This window comes from Trachypithecus francoisi, unplaced genomic scaffold (genome assembly GCF_009764315.1).
Source record: "Trachypithecus francoisi isolate TF-2019V2 unplaced genomic scaffold, Tfra_2.0 Lachesis_group14, whole genome shotgun sequence".
NCBI classification, from domain to species: Eukaryota; Metazoa; Chordata; class Mammalia; order Primates; family Cercopithecidae; genus Trachypithecus; species Trachypithecus francoisi.
In genome coordinates this window covers 40,134,961-40,155,700 of record NW_022681459.1, presented here as the reverse complement: position 1 = coordinate 40,155,700, position 20,740 = coordinate 40,134,961, and the positions used below count along the sequence as shown (strand labels likewise).

General features: G+C 54.3%; 1 pseudogene; it reads right to left on the bottom strand.

Annotated features, from left to right (window-relative positions):
• Nucleotides 1-751: 751 nt before the first annotated feature.
• Nucleotides 752-19,886, bottom strand: LOC117095986 (annotated as a pseudogene).
• Between the last annotated feature and the right edge of the window lie 854 nt (nt 19,887-20,740).

Here is a 20,740-nt window from a genome sequence, read left to right as displayed (position 1 = left end):
GTAGCCTGGGCGACAGAGCGAGACTCCATCTCAAAAAACAAAACAAAACAAAAACCAAAATACAAAGCACAACATTTAAATTTGAAAATCATTAAAAAGAACCCCCAAAACCCCACATCAAAAACAAAGGCTTGGTTTGAAAATCACCACTGAGGCCGGGTGCGGTGGCTCATGCCTGTAATCCCAGCACTTTGGGAGGCTGAAGCAGGCGGATCACGAGGTTAGGAGATCGAGACCATCCTGGCTAACATGGGGAAAAACCCATCTCTAGTAAAAATATAAAAAATTAGTCGAGCATGGTGGCACGAGCCTGTAGTCCCAGCTACTTAGGAGGCTGAGGCAGGAGAATCGCTTGAACCTGGGAGGCGGAGGTGGCAGTGAGCCGAGATGGTGCCGCTGCACTCCATCCTGGGTGACACAGCAAGACTCTGTCTCAAAAAAAAAAAAAAAGAAAATCACCACTGAGATGCTGTTCTCCCTGGTGTGTCGTCTGTGGGGTGAATGAAGGTGTGAGAGATCCCATAGTGGCTTCTGTCAGTCAGTCTGTAGTTGTCATATATTTTGAATACTTAAGTATCATCAAATGGTTGCTGTGTCTTTGAGCACTTGATTTTATTGAAGCTACCTTCCCTCCCTTCTCAGTCCCGTTTCCCCCAGATGCCTCCACGACTGCAGGAATCCCCCTGCTCCCAACCAGGAGCCCAAAGATAACCATGTTCCCACCTGGAGTGGCCTCCCACGTCCAATGCCATCAGGGCTGGTGCAGCTTCCCCCGCTTGGTCAGCAGCGTCCTGGCTGAGGAGTAGAGGACGTAGCCCAGAGTAAACAGCAGTGCACAGGTGAGGGGCCCGACACAGAACAGAGAAGCCACGAAGAAAGCCAGCAGCAGCCACAGCAGTGTCAGGTAGCTGTCCAGAAAGCACAGGCTGAGCCTGGGGCCGCTGGCCAGCGTGGGCTCTGTGAGGCGGTAGCGACAGAAGCTGCCAAGGGAGTCATCTCAGGAACACAGAGCCGCCATCTGGTCTGCAAACTCAAGTGCAGACAGTGGCACGGGGGTATGGGGTGGTGGCACCACAGGCCTCAGGACAGGTGCACCCCACCCCCACTGGCCACCCTGGGACTGTACCCCAGGCAGGAGCACCCAGAACCCTCTCTGAAGAGGCCAAGCCGGCCCTCCTGCCCACTCACTCTGTTTGATGGCAGATGACAGCCGGAAGGGTGCTCAAACCAAGCTGGTAATCTCATAGCTCCAGAGGGGCAGCAGCTCCGGGTCCCCCCGATACTCAATTTCAAACCTTTGCAGCCCATTGATGATCTAGAAACCCAGGTCGTAGGGTTGGGTCAGGAAACATGGCCCTGACCAGGCGCAGTGGCTCACGCCTATCCCAGCACTTTAGGAGGCCCAGACAGGTGGATCACGAAGTCTAGAGTTAGAGACCAGCCTGACCAATACGATGAAACCCTGTCTCTATTAAAAATACAAAAATTAGCCAGGTGCCGTGGCTCACACCTGTAATCCCAGCACTTTGGGAGGCCGAGGCAGGTGGATCACGAGGTCAGGAGATCGAGACCATCCTGGCTAACACGGTGAAACCCTATCTCTACTAAAAAATACAAAAACTTAGCTGGGCATGGTGGCGGGTGCCTGTAGTCCCAGCTACTCCAGAGGCAGGAGAATGGCGTGAACCCAGCAGGCTGAGCTTGCAGTGAGCCGAGATTGTGCCACTGCACTCCAGCCTGGGCAACAGAGTGAGACTCCATCTCAAAAAAAAAAAAAAAAAAACACACAGCCAGGCACGGTGGCATGCGCCTAAAATCCCAGCTACTCAGGAGGCTGAGGTGGGAGAATCGCTTGAACCCGGGAGGCAGAGGTTGCAGTGAGCCGAGATCTTGCCACTGCACTCCAGCCTGGGCGACAGAGGGAGACCTTGTTTCAAAAAAAAGAAAGAAAAGAAAACATGGCCCCTGCACACAGCTCAGAAGAGCCAAGCCATCTCTGCTCACAGCACAGGAGGGAGCTGGGGACAGGTCAGGGCCCAGCCCATGCAACTCTGGGACTTGGGCCTCTTACCTGGTACTGGCCCAGGGGCGTAGGGATGAGTCCATCCTCACCCGCAATGTAGTCGGGAGCTGCTGCTTTCCATTCTCATCCTGGATGGTGTCCAAGGCAAGTGTGAACTGCGTGAGCTGTGCTTCACTGAGCTGCCAGAGAGAGAGAAGCGCCTCTGCCCTCAGTGTCAAGGTGAAGAAAGGGACCAGTCTTCACCCTACCAGCTTCTAACGGTGGCAACGAGGGCACCCGGACTCGGGGTGTGGGCCTGCCTCCCACAACACTGGGTTCGTCTGCATGGGGCCTGGGACAGGTGCGTGGCAGACCACGGGCTAAGGGGAAGTGGACGCTTCGGGGAAGGGGACCCTAATGGCCGTGGGGTAGGCCCCATTGCTCATACCTGGAATATCTGGCGCAGATACTCCAGGGCCTCCTCCAGGCACTCGTCTATCTTCTAGACACTGTCATGCCCCATCTCGTCCAGTCATTGGCTGAATAGGAGCCGTTGGTGTCCGTGGGGCCAAAGCCCGGCCACAACAGGAAGGAGCAGCCGGCCGGACTCTCCACACACGGGTCCGAGATGGACTTGGCCATGTGCTTGGCCTGCGTGATGAGCTGAGTGAGGTGCGGGACCTGCAAGGGAGGCAAGAGCAGGTCACTGGCAGGAGAGGCCTGTGCTGCCACCAAGGCAGGCTGACTGGGGGCCCTAAGATGGATGCACAGCCAGATCACTGAGTGACGGGAGGAGCAGCTTCTGCTGGAGGACTTTTAAAGACTAAAGGATGATCTTCTAAATGTGAAATTTCCCAACACTGCCTTCATTATCAGAAACAAATCAGACTTTACTGAAACGGGAAGAAGTGCGTCAATTCCACGCCCAGCCTCCCTCCCTCCAGCCAGAACACAGCACTTTCCTGCCTCTGCTCAGCCCCATGGCTCCAGGGGCCCTGTGGATGGGCACCACCGACCCACTCACCAGGGTGTGGGCCTCAGGCCCGAAAATCAGGGTGTACTTGCAGTCCTGGCCCTCCAGGCTGTAGACGTGGCTCTTCACCTTGAAGGAGGTATCAGTGACCACTGGTGGCCACGATGACAGGAAGCCACTGGCAAATGTGCAGGCTATGAAGAATTGGTGCTCGCAGCAGGGCATGACAAGCTCCGGCTCCAGGAACAGCTGCTCGAACTGGAAGGCAGGAGATGAACCTAGCACCCACTTCCGGAGGCACAGAGTACCTGGTTACTGCCCACAGGTTTTCAGGATGCCTCCAAGGTATCTGGGGAGCCATGACCCGGGGTGTCCTCCTGCAGCCCTGCCTGGCAGTGTCTCCCATTTAGTAGGTAGCTGACATGGGGAGAGCAAGTGAGGGAGCTGGTGGCTCACAGAGCCCCCAGCAGTATCTGCAGGAGGGCAAACACTGGGAGGAGCGACAGAAGCCAAGACAAACGCACGCCAGAGACCAAGACAGCCTCCCCAGGCTGCTGCCACGAGTTGCCAGGGAGAAATTGTGGTGCCATGGGGCCACAACTTGGTCTGTGCAGCCCCCTCTGTGGGTATACCTGCTGTCCTCCACCCAGTGCCTGGTGCCTGGTGGCTGCAAGGCAGGCAGCGTCCAGCCGGTCTCAGCCTTAACTGCGCAGATGTGTCACAGGAGTCTCTACAGCAACCTTTGCCGGGGCCCACTCTGGACACGTGGGTCCCTCTTGAAGAGGTGTCACCCACCAGCTAAGGGACTGGCTCTGGTCTGGCTGGGTCGGGGTCTGCCAGGCTGGCCTGGGCCGAGGACTTACCGTTTTGGATCATCTTGGCTAGGTTGGGCTGGGCAAAGACTCTGGCCATTCGGAACACCATGAGCAGTGCTTGGGGCTGACCAGGTCTGTGTGGGGCACATGGTTCAGGAAGCCCACGAACAGCTTGGTGTACATCAGCAGGTTCTCCTGGACAAAGGGCACCCTGGGGACCGAGGTGGCAGGTTGGGGCCAGCCCTTCCACTGGAGGTGGAGGTGGGGGCTGCGCCCGTCCATGCCCCTAATACCCCTGCTTGTTCCCAGGCTTTCAGACTCTCCCTGGCCAAGGTGACAAAGTATCATGGATGATAGCTCAGAGGACTGTTGGCAGGCAGGCAGGGCAGGACACAGGCAGGTGAGACCCAGGCCCTCTGAGGATGCTAAATCCTTAGCAGGGCTGAGGCCCCTTTCCAAGAGGTCTGAAGCCACCATAGCAGAGGCTGGCCCAGAGCCTGAGGAGGCTGAGGGAGGATCCCCCAGAGGGTCCAAAGGGGAAGGCCTCGGGCAAGGAAGGGAGAGGTCGGTGGCTATGCCAGGTGCCACAGACGCCTGGGAGGTCTGCTGTGAGGATCAAGCAGGAGATGAGGGGAAGGCAGCCACTGGTCTGCTCTGTGCTGGTAAGGAAGGATCAAGGCACAGTTTGCAGGTCACTATGAAAACCTGGGCCAGAAGGGAGAGGGGACAGGTCATCCACTGCTTCCATGAAAAACTCATTCTAGGGCCTGTCAAAGTTGAGCCTAGGAAGGGCTGGTCTGTGCTCTACTCAGCAGGGGCTGGGAGAAGAGCCCAGGAGGCCGCCAGAGCCAGGTCCTGGCTGACCCCAGCATAGGCCGCTGTCCTAGCCTCCACCCACTGGAGCAACATCTGCCCAGGGGAGCCAGTGGCATGGCTGTGAGGAGAGGGGACCCAGGGCTTACCGTTTCTCAGGCACACCAGGGCTGGGAGTCGCTGCTGGGAGCCTGCTTGTCAGCCGCACATCGCCACGGCTGCAGGTAGCTCAGCCACACCTCCAGGACCTGTGGGGGAGGTGTGTGCTGAAGGCCCAGTGGCTGGGGCCAAATCCTCCCATGGTCTGGAGGCCAGGTCCCCAGGCGGCAGCTACACTGACTCTTACCACATCCCCCAGAGGGCGCAGGAGAGACACGCGCAGCCCTGTGAGGTTTGGCTCTCTCACTGTCGCTTCAGAAGCCAGGGTCATGGGCGGGCTTTTCCTAGCCCACAGGACCCAGTGCTCCCTGGTTGTGTAAGAGCAGAAACCCATTTGGCACCAGACAGATGGGACAGGGCAAGGCTTTGCTGTACCTGAGGGCTGGCTTTGGAAACTGAAACAGAAAGAACAATGTGACCTCCAAGGCCCCTCCTCTCCAAGGTCTCTGTGACAACATTTGTTCTCCTCCTTCATCCACCCCAGGGGACCTCCCTCACTGGGGCACACAGAGGACTCAGGCACGCATGAGATGGGGCCGACACTCCTAGCTCCGAACAATGGGTCCAGGGGCCAGTGGCCAAAGCAATGCTGCAGGAACAGGTAGAGTTTCTGCTGGATGAACCTCCGGACAGTGGCCTGCAGGGGAGGGGAGGGTCACCACTGCTTGCACAGTAAGGTGGCCCTGCCTGGGGCTCCCATTAGCGAGGGTTGACTCTGCCAGGGGAGAGCACTGGGCACCTCGGAGAGGTAAGAGCTGGTTTTAGCCCCATTCTTCAGAGGAAGAAACGAAGGTTAGGGAACATCCCAAGGACACACCCAGCATGCAGGCGGCCAAGCCATTGCATCCCCTGCACACACCTCACCTCAGCCCCACACAAAACAGCCCACTCTGCCAGCCCCAGTGGGGAGAGGTCGCTGTGGGCAACACCAGAGTGGGGGAAAGAGGAGGAGACACTGAACTCCTCCAGGGGGCTGCTGGTATGGGAGTGGCCGAAAGGTGAGGTCTGCTCTGGCTTCAGGCTATTGGCAAAGGTGTGCAGGTGCTTCAGTGGCAGGCGCAGCACCATCATGTGCTCCTTGGTGGGCATGAATGATTCCTCGGTGGAGGAGGAGGGGTCAGGGCCTGGGAAGGGCTGCAGCACGTGGCCTCCAGGTCTGACCACATCCTGCCCTGGGGCAGTTGATCTGCCTCCACACAGGAGGCACGAGCCAGGCAAAGAGTGGGGCCACTCCTGTGCCTGGCACCCAGCAGATGTGCCTTGCACTGCTTGGTCTGAACTGCGGCCAGCTTGTAGTAGGGAAGTGCTTGGCCCAGCGCCCGCACAGCCCACCTGAGGAGGACTGGCTGAGACAGACACATCTGCTTCTGTACCGCTGCACACTCGCAGTGGGTGGCACAGGGCCATGGCCCGCCAGGTTGCGCCCTTGGCCACTGCTGCCTATCTTGATCCTCAGGGCAAGAGGAGGCGGGTGTCACCCCCAAGCTCTGGATCCAGGGTCTCCCAGGTAAGATGGCTGAGGCCAGGAATTTGAGATTAGCTTGGGCAACATAGGGAAGCCCTGTCTCTACAAAAAATTTTAAAAGTTAGCTGGGCATGGTGGTGTGTGCCTGTAGTTCTAATGACTCAAGAGGCTAGGGTGGGAGGATCACTTGAGCCCAGGAGTTCTTGGCACAGTGAGCTAGGATCGTGCCACTGCACTCTAGCCTGGGTGACAGAGTAATACCCTATTCAAAAAATAAGAACCTTCGCTTTCCTCCCCAATTCCTTCCAACTGCTCCTCATTCTGGACACAGCCAGATAAGGGCTCAGCCCAGGAGAAGCTCTGGATATCAATTCCTCTGTTGCCCACAGACCTGTGGTCAGGAAAACCCCAAGACAAGAGCACAGTCAAGCTAACAGGCCAAGCTTTTGATTTATAATGTACAAGCAGGATCCTGGAGACCTACACCCGTAAGGAAAGCCTTTTTGCTGGCCATGGGCTTTCTCTGGTTGCCCAGCATTGGGAGGGCAGGTGGGAGCATCAAGAGTGGATGAGGGCAGGGGAACAGGGGCACTGAGTCCGAGTGGACATGCTCACCTCTCCATGCTTACCCCCAGCCCTTTGGGCCTCAACACATCTGTGATGCTGAGGCTGGTGCAGGGCCCGGCCTCTGGGTATATCTTGGGATGCTGCAGACCCCGCATGGACCACTGCTCACATCACTGCCCACTCAAGTCTCCCCGTCAGGAAAATGTCCCCACAGGTCCAGGTGACACACCCCACAGATCAGTGGCGAGGCTGAGAATGGAGCTATAGGGTGGGAGGTATTTTTTTTTCTTCTTTCTTCTTTCTTCTTCTTCTTCTTCTTCTTCTTCTTTTTTTTTTTTTTTTTTTTTTTGAGACAGAGTCTCTGTCACCCAGGCTGGAATGCAACAGCATGATGTCGGTTCACTGCAACCTCTGCATCCTGGGCTCAAGGGATCCTCCCACTTCAGCCTCCCAAGTAGCTGAGACCACAGGCACACACCACCACACCCAGCTAATTTTTTTTTCTTTTCTTTTCTTTTTTTGTAGAGGCAGGGGTCTCGCCATGTTTCCCAGACTGGTCTCAAACTCCTGAGCTCAAACAATCTGCATGCCTTGGCCTCCCAAAGGGATTACAGGTTTGAGCCACTGTGCCCGGCTATTTTCTTCTATCTATCTGTATCTTTAAGTCTTTGGGCAATGAATTTGCATTGCTTTGGAAGAAAGGAGAAAACCAGTACCTATACTGCCTGACTAGAAGGGCACCAGCGGGTGGGAAGTCAGACCAGCGTCCTTCTCCTCCAGTCTCACCCCTGGCCCTCCCTCCCATCCTGGCCTGGGATCCTGAGCCATGACATCCTCCCTGCAGCTCACGGGAGGGGACGGCATCCACATGGGAACTGGGAACCTGCCTTCCCTGCGGGTGCACTTACCCAGCCTCACCTGGTTCTTCCAGAGGGTCTGGAGGGGCCGGTGTCAGGCCCTGTCCCCGGCAGTCACATGAAAGCCTCAGGCTATTTTCCCACAGGTTTGCTGAGCCACAGATTTTCCTCAGCTCTGCACCCCTCTTGGGCCACAGTCCCACGTGGAGTCCCTGGCCACAGTCATACCTGCTTGCTTCTTAAAGATGTGTCCCCAAAGCCCCACATTTCCCACTGGGCCCAGCCTCACAACACCTCAGCTCACCCCTCCAGGACCTCCCTGGTCACCCCTACTGCCATGAGGGTTACTAGATGCTTCCTGGACACTGCCCTCCCTCCCTGACCGAAGTCTTCTCCAGTGGCTCCCACAGAACAGGGATGCCACCACATGCTGTGGTCACCACCCCATCCCACCGGCACTCAGGGTCCACATGTTTATCCATCCTGTGCTCAAATTCCCATTCAATCACGTGTGCTCCTTCGCAGGGTGAATGGGGCAGGCCCCTGGCTGTGGGCACAGCTCGTCCCCTGGGCTCTCACAGACTCGCTAACTCTGTTGTCTCCGAAATCCCCCATGGGCCTGAACTCTGCTTCACTGACCTCAAATCCATCCATACACTTGTCATTTGTGCCTAGGCAGACCATGACCTCTTTGCGGTCGCTACCTATTCTCATCCCCCTCTGGAGGTGTCTACAAATGGCCGAGGCTCCCTAGGTGAAGGCGGGGCCCAGGCCGGGCCGTCAAGGACTGACAGCCTCTGTGGGCTATAGGGCCAAGCTCCAGGTCCTCGCCAACCCCCTGCCTCACACACACAGTCTCATAGAATCTCCAGCGTGGGTGACAGTTCTGAACAGGGCAGCGCCCACATTACTGTAAGTCCCAGGCCTCTGTGTCTTCAGCTCCTTCCTGAGCACCAGGCCCTGAAGAGTGGGGGTGAACCAGGCCACTGCAGAGGCCTCACGACTCCAGCTCTTCAAACCAGGGCCAAGCATGGAGCCTCAACACCAGAGACCTTGGGACTCTCCACTGGTGGGGAGCTGGCCAGTCCGGGCCACGTGCCTCGTTCTGCCACACAGCCACACCCCACCCCCACAAACCGGGCCAGTCTGCAAAGCCAAGGGCCAGGCCAGGCTGGAGGCTGATCTCTGCCTCCCACAACACAGGGGCTTCGCTCTGCCTGAAAGTAGCTTCTGTCACCCGCAGCTGGGCCCAGCCAGCCCCTTGCTTTGCCGGGCACGGACACGCACTCTGGGCAGGGGAAGGGAATCAAGGAGCGCAGCATGTACTTGGTAGGTGTGGAGGGCCTGGAGGCTGGGCTGTAGGGGGCTGTGGTGGGCGCTGGAGACACAGAGTCGGTAGTGCAGAACCTCCAGCTGAGACGGTGAACAGACAAAAGCCGGAAGACGCAGAAGAGGAAAGCATGAGAGGACAGGGTGGGGAAGGGGAAACACGGGACCGGACATAGGAGGGGGAAGTGGAGAAAGAAAGCAATGAGAACGAGCCCAGAAGTGAGAAGAAAAAAACAACAAAAGCGTGGTCAGTGACCATCCAAACAATTGCAGTCCCAGCAGCTGCGACCAGCGCAGCACCCTCCTCGGTAGCCAGGCCAGGGCTGTGGCGGCACTCTCCTCAGCCTTGGAGGCTGGGGGTGGATAGACCCTCCAGCTCACCGGGGTGGCCTCACAGTGTCGCTGAGGCCTAAAGGCCTCTCTAGCTCATTGGAAGGGCCCAACTCACCGCCCTTCCAGATGGGACCCACTCTCCCCAGTGACTCTGAGGCCACACTGTGTGTGCCATGTGCACACCACAGCCCTTCAAGTGCTCAGGGTCTTCTCTGGGACATGCTGTCAGCCACCAAGGCCTCAAGATCCCGAGGCCCAGAAAAGAAACTGTCAAAGCATGTTCCAGGAGAAGGACTCTGCCCAGAGAAGATACATATGTAATTGACTGGATTTCCCTGGGTTGTTTTGAGAAATATATCAAATTTGCATAAGACATGATCAATTCCTATGTGTCTAAAACCCAAGCAATGTCCCCTCCATGAGTGGATCTCTCTGAGAGCTGAGGATGAGGACAGGTCCCCAAGGGTAGCACAGACAGGAGCACAGGCTCAGGCCCCCAGGCCCTGCCCTCCGCACCCCCAAGTCTGGAGGTCAGCCGAGGTGGTGTGTGCATCAGCTCTGACTCCAGGAGGCAGCCTCTCCTAACGCACCAGGAACTCCCACCCTCCAGATATGGAGGGCTCGCAAGGGCAGAAGCCCCCGAGGACCTGGCCACAGCCACACAGACTTAGAGGCAGCAGGAAACTGAGGCTAAGCTGGCCCCCAGCCAGGACCCTCCAATCTACCGCCCTACAGCGCTGCAGCCTCTGAAGCACCCCTTCAGCCCAGCACAGCCAGAGCTGGCCTGGCGCATATCCTGCCATGCCTCCTGCCCAAGCAGCATGGCCACTGCGCTCCACACAGGAGAGATCAGGATACACCTGCTAGATGCCACAGCACACAGAGCAGGGCGGGAAGGAGCAGGGCAGGAAGGTGTCGCCTTAACAGCCTTCCTCTGTGCCAGACCTGGGGCTCAGGCAGGAATCAGACACAGTTCTCCAGTGTGTCTCTGCCCTCGCTTAAAGGAACACAGTGGCCTGTGGGGCCGTTGGCCATCTTTACGGCCCACAGGGCCACCAGGGAGCAAGCACGCACCTTGGATTCAACTAGGGAGTGCAGGGCAACCCCGGGAGCCTCACTTCCTGCATCTGGAAATAAGGGCTAGCAGGGATGGGCAGGGATTTCTGTATGGCAGGTGCAGCATAGGCCTGGGCAAGCGGCAAGGGGCCTTGGGGGACACGGACCCCCACAGCTGCCTTTCTCTGACTCCTACCCACTCAGTTTTCTCACATTTTGTTTTTTGCCTCAACTGGAAGAGGCAAAAAGTAGAGTGTCTCTGGGCACTTTGTCCCACCACTGCAAGTCATTCTGAGCAGGGCTCACCCGACCCAAGGTCTGGCCAAGAGGAAGTGAACATTGGGAAGAAGGGAAAGGCACCTCCTGCCCTCTGCAGGGACAACCCCCTGCCAGTTCCCTTGGCCCGTGAGGACACAGAATCCTCACAGGCAACAGCCCAGAAGAGCCTTTCTGGCTGGCCCTTGAAAGTAGGTGTATTTCCACTCACTCAGTAGGCAGAACCAGCAGACAAGAAGGTGACACAGTGCAGCGGCCCCTGCCCCTGCCAGGTCAAGTCACATGCAAGAGCGCTGAGCAAGCGCCCTAGGGCCCCAGGGAGAAGTGGGGCCCTGGGAACAAACCAGGCCCCCAGGCACCAGCCAGGCACACGCAACAAGTCTGCTCTGGAAGCAGGAAGGGCACTGCAGGCTCTTTGTGACTCAGGAGGCCCAAGATGGGGTCCCCAGCTTTTCCTCGTTCTCCTTCCAGGTGATGCCGAGGGTGAGGATTTGGGGGAACCTATGCTCTGAGAGATCCTTCACATGGCAAAGCATGGGGCCACAGAACTGGCTGCAGAGACTGTGGCAGAAGCAGGCCCACAGCTCTTCCCCAGAACCAAAGGAAAAGTGACAGGAGGCTCTTTTGTAGTTTAACTCCATCACCCACAGGTCCTTCATTCTGGAGAAAGCCCTCAAGAATTTTGTCAGCAACAAAGCCAAAGTCTCCCAAGCACACTGATGCACAGACGCCATGGGCACCATACTACAGGTTGTGTGCCTAGGGCACACTGGCCAGAGAGAGAGCGGGGAGAGGCGAGGTGGAGGGGGAGGAAGCAGGCCAGGCTGCATGTAGGAGGGCGCCAGGCCCCCACACACCATGAGTACAGCTGCTTGCTCATACTCTGGAGGAGGTGGGGGAGTGGGGGGCAGACAGGAGGCTAACTATGGTGCCACTATGCTGGGCATGGGTCTGCCCCGGGCCATCACTTCATGGGAAAACACAAAGGCACTGCTGATGGTGGAGGAGACACCACCATTGTTTAATTGTTCAGTTTCTTTTTTTAATTAAAAGAGATGGGGGTGCTGGGCACGGTGGCTCACGCCTGTAATCCCAGCACTTTGGAAGGCCGAGGCAGGTGCATCATGAAGTCAGAAGTTCAAGACCAGCCTGGCCAAGATGGAGAAGCCCAACTCTACTAAAAATACAAAAATTAGCCAGGCACGGTGGCAGGTGCCTGTAATCTTAGCTACTCAGGAGGCTGAGGCAGCAGAATCGCTTGAACCTGGGGGGCAGAGGTTGCAGTGAGCCGAGATCACACCGTTGCACGACAGCCTGGGTGACAGAACGAGACTCTGTTTAAAAAAAAAAAAAGAGAGAGAGAGAGACAGGGTCTCACTATGTTGGCGAGGCTGCTCTCAAACTCCTGGCCTCAAGCAATCTTTCCCACCTCGGCCTCCCAAAGTACTAGGATTACAGGAGTGAGTTCCCACACCTCGTCCGGTTCAGATTCAGTTTTGCAAGATTCTGGAGATTGGATGCACAACAACGTGAATGTATTTAACACTACTGACTGTACACTTGGAAATGGTTAAGACAGTAAGTTTTATGTTATGTATATTTTACAATTACAATTTTTTTCTTAATTAAAAAAACAAGAAGCATTAATGCTTTGGTCCAGGAAACAGCAGAACCTTCCAGTTCTGTCTTGTAAGCCTGTGTCATGGTCTCCTGTCCTCTTCATGGCCAGCACATCCCACTGTCCACACAGCCAAGAGCTGTCTGGGTATCATGGTCCCCTCTGTGAACAGGGGCAACGGTTCCTACCATTCTAGCACCTGAGGCTGCTGTGAAATGGTTTGGAGGCTTCAAAAAGCACAGCACCCCACATACTAAGAGTTATGTACGAGGTCGGAGACAGAATCCTGTCTTATCTACATACCAGGCGTCAACAGCGAGACTGTGGCTACCAAATCAGTCCTAGGATCCAGTATCAGAAGTAGCACCTGCCAAATCTCTCCAAGGTGTGCTCAGAAGACACAGCCAGGACTTGGTGGACAGTACTCAGGGAGTGAGCCAGCCCACACCATCGTGAGAGGCTGGAGCCTCCTGGAAAACAAAGGAGTCTGTCACCTACTATTGGATCCCGTGAATCAACAGAAGGCCTGTAGAGGCTGCACAAACCCCTCACCTTTCCGTGTCACAAAAGTGCTACTGGGGCAGTGCTGAATATCCACATGATGGTAATCATAGGAAACATCTCCAACAACACGAGAGAGGGACACCGAGAGACTCTGCAACGATTCTATCACCATGGGCAAAATGAAACAACTCCGATGGACACGGGGTCCTGGGATGGAAAACACCATCCATGGCATGTAAGTTAGGTGGGTGGGCAGATTTATTTTCATGTTTTCTAAATGTCATCGCAGGAAAATACCAACAATTTAGAATCAGCCCCAGGCTGAGGGGCCACCTCTGGGACTCTGCCCCAGCTGAATAGTTTCTTTTGAAACAGAAGCTGAGACCAGCTCAGCTCTCACCTGGAGCAGACTTTCTGACCTCCAGACCTCCTGGGAGGCAGGGTCTGCACTCACAGACGTCTGATGAGAGACGCGTCGCTTCAGGAGGCTAGCGTGTGGAGGCTGTAGGAAGCAAAGGACATGGCTGGTGTCCTGAGGGAGACACGGAAACAGGCCCAAGTTAGGGGCTCCCACTGGCCAAGCCAGGGGCAGTCTGGACATCAAAATCAATGACAGCAGGGACGTATCACAACTTGTTCAATTGCACAATGTGCAAACTTCACCCCCGCCCCCGATCCACACGGATATACCTGAATAAACAAACAGCAAAGAGAAAAGTCTTCCCTACCACAGAATGACCACTGACCCAGTAATCAACACAGGAAGAATGAAGTTAGAGAACCACCACTTGGCAACTGCCCTATTAATAGGTTATTTGGTCAAGAATCAAGTGAGGCCAGGCATAGGACCTGCATGAGGCCAGGTGTGAGACTCCTGAAATCTCAGCACTTTGGGAAACCGAGACAGAAAGATCTCTTGAGGCCAGGCATTTGAGACCAGCCTGGGCAACACAGTGAGGCCCCTGTCTCTACAAAAACATTAAAACATGAAATAGCTGGGCATGGTGGGGTGTGCCTATGGTCCTAGCTACTTAGAAGGCTGAGGTGGGAGAATGGCTCCCTCCTTGGGCCTAGGAGTTGAGGCTACAGTGACCTATGATGGCACCATCTGCACTCCAGCCTGGGGTGACAGAGCGAGACTCTGTTTCTAAAAAAATAAGATGTCCAGCCTGGGCAGCATGGCAAAGCCCTGTCTCTACAAAAAAAAAAAAAGTATTCAGGTGTGTGGGTGCACCCCTATAGTCCCAGATACTTGGGGGGCTGAAGCAGGAGGGTCACTTGAGCCTAGGAGATTGAGGCTGCCATGAGCCTAGATCATGCCACTGCACTTCAGTCTTGAGTGAGAGAACAAGATCTTTTTTTTTTTTTTTTTTTTTTGAGACGGAGTCTCACTCTGTCGCCCAGGCTGCCAGGCTGGAGTGCAGTGGCGCGATCTCAGCTAATTTTTTTTGTATTTTCAGTAGAGACGGGGTTTCACCATGTTAGCCAGGATAGTCTCGATCTCCTGATCTCGTGATCCGCCCACCTTGGCCTCCCAAAGTGTTGGGATTACAGGCATGAGCCACTGCGCCCGGCCCCAAGATCCTGTCTTAAAGTAAAATAAAATCAATTTGAAAAAAGGAAAGAATCAACTTCTCTGTGTATGGAGTAGCCCTTCTTCTATTCCTTTACTTTCTTAATAAATTTGCTTTCACTTAAAAATAAAAAAGAAAAGAATCAACAGTTGATGTTAATACTAGTGATAATTACATAGTCTCCATACATCTTTCTGGTAAATCATTATTACCAATTTTTCTTTTTTTTTTTTTTTGAGACAGGGTCTCATTCTGTTGCCTGGGCTGGAGTGCAGTGCTGTGATCACAGCTCACTGCAACCTCAACCTCTTAGACCCAGGCCTCCCAAGTAGCTGGGACCACAGCACACACCTCCATGCCTGGCTAATATTTTTCTTTCGTTTCTTTTCCTTCTTCTTCTTTTTTTTTTTTTTTTTTTTGTTTTTGAGACAGAGTCTCGCTCTGTCGCCAGGCTGGAGTGCAGTGGCTCGATCTCGGCTCACTGCTTCCTCCGCCTCCCGGGTTCAAGCGGTTCTCCTGCCTCAGCCTCATTAGTAGCTAGGACTACAGGCTCCCGCCACCACGCCCAGCTAATTTTTTGTATTTTCAGTAAAGACGGGGTGTCACCATGTTTGTCAGGCTGGTCTTGAACTCTAACCTCGTGATCCACCTGCCTCGGCCTCCTAAAGTGCTGGGATTACAGGTGCGTGCCACCACACCCAGCTAATTTTTGTATTTTTAGTAAAGATGGGGGTTCACCTTGTTGGCCAGGATGGTCTCGATCTCCTGACCTCGTGATCTGCCTGCCTCGGCCTCCCAAAGTGCTGGGATTACAGGCAGGAACCACTGTGCCTGGCCAGTGTTTTTCTTTTTAGTACAAACAAGGTCTTATTATGCTGTCCAGGCACTCATTACTTTTTTTTTTTTTTTTTTTTTTTGAGATGGACTCTCACTCTGTAGCCCAGGCTGGAGTGCAGCAGCATGATCTTGGCTCACTGTAACCTCTGCCTCCTGGGCTTGAGTGATCCTCCCACCTTAGCCTCCAAGTAGCTGGGATTACAGGCACATGCCACCACGCTAGGCTAATTTCAAGTAGCTGGGATTACAGGCGCATGCCACCACGCTAGGCTAATTTTAAAATTTTTGGTAGAGATGGGATTTTGCTATGTTGCCCAGGCTGGTCTCGAACTCCTGAGCTCAAATGATTCACCCACCTTGGCCTCCCAAAGTGCTGGGATTACAATCGTGAACTACTGCACCCTGCTCATTACTATTTAATCCAGGCACAAAGTACTAATTTTTATAGGGGATGAACCTGGCCGACACCCTTTCCACCCAGTGATAAAGCTAACATCACCAGTAATGAGGCAAAGGGGCACTGCAGGCCTCCAGATGAGGCACCTGGCAAGGACCAGGTGTCCCCACTGCAGTGCTCCTGCCAACAAAGCCCGAGCTGTGCCTAATCACCAGCAAATACCAGACAGCCCAAGGGGTGGCCACATGCTTTGGAGGGGTCAAGGTCAGGAAAGACAGAAAGGCTGAGGGACCATTCCAGACAGAAGGGGAGTAGGAACAGCACTGCACGCAGTGGGTGAGCCTGTGCTGGACCCTAGCCAGGTAATGGGCATGAGTGTGGTAGCTGGTGGTGAACCCTGAGGTCTGATGACTAGGTGTGGCCTGGTGGCAATGCTAACTTCCTGGTGTGGTGGCACGTGCTGGCTTGCAAATGGCAGCAGATCTGGGGTGGGTCAGCACCTGCAAGAAGGGGCCTGCATGCAGCCTCCCGGGGAAGGCGATGGGGCAGCAAGATTAAGGAGGGTCAGAGGGGCACACGTACTGTGACTATATAAGATAACACATTCACTTTTAGGAAATACACTGACATATTAAGAGGTCAAGGGGTGTCATCTATAGTTTATTCTTATTGACTTAAGGAAAAAACATATAATAGCAAGGGGATAAAGCAGATGCAGCAAAGTGTTAATTTGGAAATCCGGGTGAAGGGTCTATGAACTTTTTTTTTTCTGAGACAGGGTCTTCTTGTGTCACCCCAGGCTAGAGTGCAGTGGCACAATCATAGCTAACTATAATCTTGAACAGTGGACAAGAGATCCTCCCACCTCAGTCTCCTGAGTAGCTGGGTCCACAGGTGCACATCACCACACTCAGCTAATTTTATTTTTTGTAGAAATGAGGTCTCCCTATGTTGCCCACACTGGCTCAATTTCTTGGCCTCAAACGATCTTTCTGCCTTAGCCTCCCTAAGTGTTGGGATTACAGGCATGAGCTACCATGCCCAGTCTGCAAGTTCTTTTTATTATGCGTGGAAACTTTTCTGTAAGTCTGAAGTTATTTCAAAATAAAAAGTTAGCTAGGTATGGTGCTCTGTGCCTGTAGTCACAGCTACTTGGGAAGCTGAGGCAGGTTCACACTCCCCACCCGTGCAATATGGCATCAGGCTCAGACTGTTTGGACTGGCACAACAGGCTCTTTGGCCCAGGGCCTCCCCCTCTCAAGACCTGCTCCTGGGGCCCACAGAGGATTGCAGAAGCTAGGAGTTCAAGACCCACCTGGGCAACACAGCAAGCCTCCCTGCGTCATATCTCTACAAAAAAAAAAAATGTTTTAAAATTAGCTGGCTGTGATGATGCGTGCCTGTAGTCACTGAGGTGAGAGGATGGCTTGAGCCCAGGAATTTAAGGCTGCAGTGAGTGACGACTGTGCCACTGCACTCCAGCCTGTGTGACAGAGTAAGACCTTGTCTTTAAAAAGACATAATGACTGAACGTGGTGTCTCATGCCTGTAATCCCTGCATTTTGGGAGGCTGAGGCAGGAGGATCATATATATAACATATATAACATATACTTATATATAACATATATGTGTATATATATGTTATATATATGTATATAGACATATAATTTCTTTTTTTTTTTTTTTTTTTTTTTTTGAGACGGAGTCTGGCTCTGTCTCCCAGGCTGGAGTGCAGTGGCCGGATCTCAGCTCACTGCAAGCTCCGCCTCCCGGGTTTACGCCATTCTCCTGCCTCAGCCTCCCGAGTGGCTGGGACTACAGGCGCCCACCACCTCGCCCGGCTAGTTTTTTGTATCTTTTTAGTAGAGACGGGGTTTCACCGTGTTAGCCAGGATGGTCTCGATCTCCTGACCTTGTGATCCGCCCGTCTCGGCCTCCCAAAGTGCTGGGATTACAGGCTTGAGCCACCGCGCCCGGCCAGACATAAAATTTCTAAAAGAAAAAATTAAATTACAAAAAAACCCAAAAGCTGAGCATAAAAACCACTTGGCGACCGAACTGTGCATCTGAGAGGGCTTCAATCAGCCTCGCCTCCAAGTCCTGCGCAGCACCAGCAGCAGTCACTGACCACTGCCGCCACGCTGGCAGCCTCTCCTCCCTGCCGCTCCCTTTCTCCCCTCCACTCTCTGGGGCATCCGTCCACACATGTGAATGGTAGGTAGAGGCCTGGCCTGGCTTGCACATGCCAGCAGATCTGGGGTGGGCCAGCATCTGCAGGAAGGGGCCTGCGTGCAGCCTCCCGGGAAAGGCGATGGGGCAGCAAGATTAAGGAGGGTCAGAGGAGCACAGGCAGCTGCTGCTGGGGCAAGAGGGTCTCCTGGGAAGTCAGCCAAGAGGCCCTGGGTTAGGGCCCATTGAGGCCCCAGCACAGCTAGGCACAAGAGCCCCCAGTTCACATTTCCCACCTGTGCAGTCTGCCAACAGGCTCGGCTTGTTTGGACTGACCCACAGGCTCTTTGGCCCAAGGCCTCCCTGTCAAGACCTGGTCCTGGGGTCCAGAGAGATTTCCATTTTTTTTCCCCCATAGAACAACCCTTCCGCCGTGCTCATCACCTCAGACACTGCAGGTGGGGAGGGCTGCTCCACGCAGAACACGGCCTATTCCCATGCAGGCTGTGGAGGCCTCCAGAGACCTGAGAGCTTCAGTGATGACCACAGACACTGACAACTAAAGGACAGATCACCCTCCTCACCCCCACCCTCCAGTCTGTGCTACGAAAGCTAGAGGTGGGGAATGAGGCATAAGAAAAATCTGGGAACCCTGGACAAAGGGTAGCACCATGGTCCCGGTGGGTGATGCAACTGACTGGGTCACTCCCTTATGGAAGGGCCAGGTCTTCACAATCAGGGTAGCCTTACCTGGGAGCAGGTGAGGGACTGGCCCACCCTGGGCTGGAGGAGAGTGACGGTAGCAGGCTGCCTTTGGTGGGCAGGAACCATGACAGGTACCTGTCCACCAGGAGGAAACAGGTACAGTCTGAAGTATGGACATGGAGGGACACAGGGAGTGGCTGGAAAACCAAGCTAGTTCTTAGCATGGGGTCTGGGCACTGCCTGGCCCCAGAACACCGGCAAGTGCAGGGAAGCCCCGGACCATGCCCCCACCCCTCCCAGCAAGAAGCATCCCTTCCCTACCTTTAGAGTGTTGAGGCTCAAGGCAAAGAAGAGTGTGTAATACTAGAACGGATCTGATGGCAGCATCAAGGGCAAATACACAGGGTTGCTGGGGCATCCCCAGTGTTGAGAGCTGAGCCACCCACAACCTCCCTACCTCAAGGCCACCAAAGGATACTCAGGGCCAGGTTCAGACCAAGGCCCTTAGTGGGGGGATCTGGATCTTGTGGTACCAGGGACTGTCAGGAAGGACGCGCCCCTGGATGGATGCCTTCATGGGCCCTGCAGAGAGAGGCAGTGTGGGCAGGCACTGGCGCGTAGTGCCCGGTACGCAGTGCCCCACATGCACAGCAGCCCTTTAGGAAAGCTGCTGGGGAAGAGACCCGCACACAGAACCCACCTGTGGAGACAGTGCCCTGCCTCTGAGCAGTGTCTCAACAAGAGACTTTGCTTAAAACTTCCATCTCATAAGAAGCTGCAGACACGACGGGTACAGTGGCTCACATCTGTAATTCCAGCACTTTGGGAGGCCGAGGCAGGCGGATCACAAGGTCAGGAGTTCAAGACTAGCCTGACCACTATAGTGAAATCCCATCTCTACTAAATAAATACAAAAATTAGCCGGGCATGGTAGCACGCACCTGTAGTCCCAGCTACCAGGGAGGCTGAAGCAGAAGAATTGGTTGAACCCAGGAGGCGTAGGTTGTGGTGAGCCAAGATCGTGCCACTGCACTCCAGCCTGGCAACAGAGCAAGACTTCACTTCAAAAAAAAAAGGCTGCAGATGTCAAGGGTAGCAGCCATGCAGTACCCATCTCCTTTGCCTCTCATACCCCAGAGCAAATCACTCCTTAATTTGCCCTCAGAGGACCGGAGGAGACTGCCTATCGCCACACAAGTTTTCAGCTTGAAGCTTATAAACTAACTTCATCATTGGGCCACTGAACATGAAATTGAACAAACAAAAACAGGGTAAATAAACTGCAAATTATCTTGCTCTGATTGTATCTTAACCTTAAGAAATTGAGACAGTGACTTAAAAGTGGAATCAGCATGAGGAAGCAGTCAAACTCTCTCAATTGTCAAACCTGCCTACGCAGCGTCGAGAAATTCCATCCCCATGCTGTACTCCACGGGATTCACGTGCCTCTGTAAGCAGTGCAGGTTCCAGCCAACAAGGACACCATCCAGGCTGCCAAAAATGCTACCAGCCATGGGGAAATGACGTGCAGCTCCTGAAACAGTGTGTGGTGAGGCTGCAGGCAGGACCAGCACCCACTCCTGCCCCAGCTCCAGGCCTGCACCACCTGCTGCCCAGCTCCCTCTGAGGAGGCCACTCCCTGGATGAGACCCATGGAATCAGCCCTGCACCCAAAGGAACCCTGGTGTGGTGGTGCCAGTGAGAAGAGCAGCTTTGGGTTCTTTCACTGAGGAACGTGGCACACCAAGCAGTGCTGCTTTAGACGTGAGCCAGTTAAGTCCGTCAGCCTCTGATCGAAATATATTTTTTGTGTGTGATAAAAGCCTAAATTAAGAAAAAAAATTTTTTTAATGAAAAAAATAAAATAAAATAAACAAAATACATAATTTTTTGAGACAGGGTCTCATTCTGTTGCCCTATCTGGAGTACAGTGGTGCAACGCACAGCTCACTGCAGCCTTGACCTCCTGGGCTCAAGCAATCCTCCCGCCTCAGCCTCCTGAGTAGCTGGGACTATGGGCACACACCACCACACTCAGCTAACTTTTAGATTTCTTGTAGAGGTAGGGTCCCAGGATGTTGCCCAGATTGGTCCCAAACTCCTGGGCTTAAGTGATCCTCCCACCTCAGCCTCCTAAAGTGTTGAGATTACAGGCATAAGCCACCACACCGAAAGATTTTTTTTTTAATGTCAGAAACTTCTGATGGATGTGAAGGATGCTCTATTAGGAAGGAAAGCAACACCCTTCCCAGAGTGAAGCCCTTGAACCCTAACTGACCTGTTGCCATTT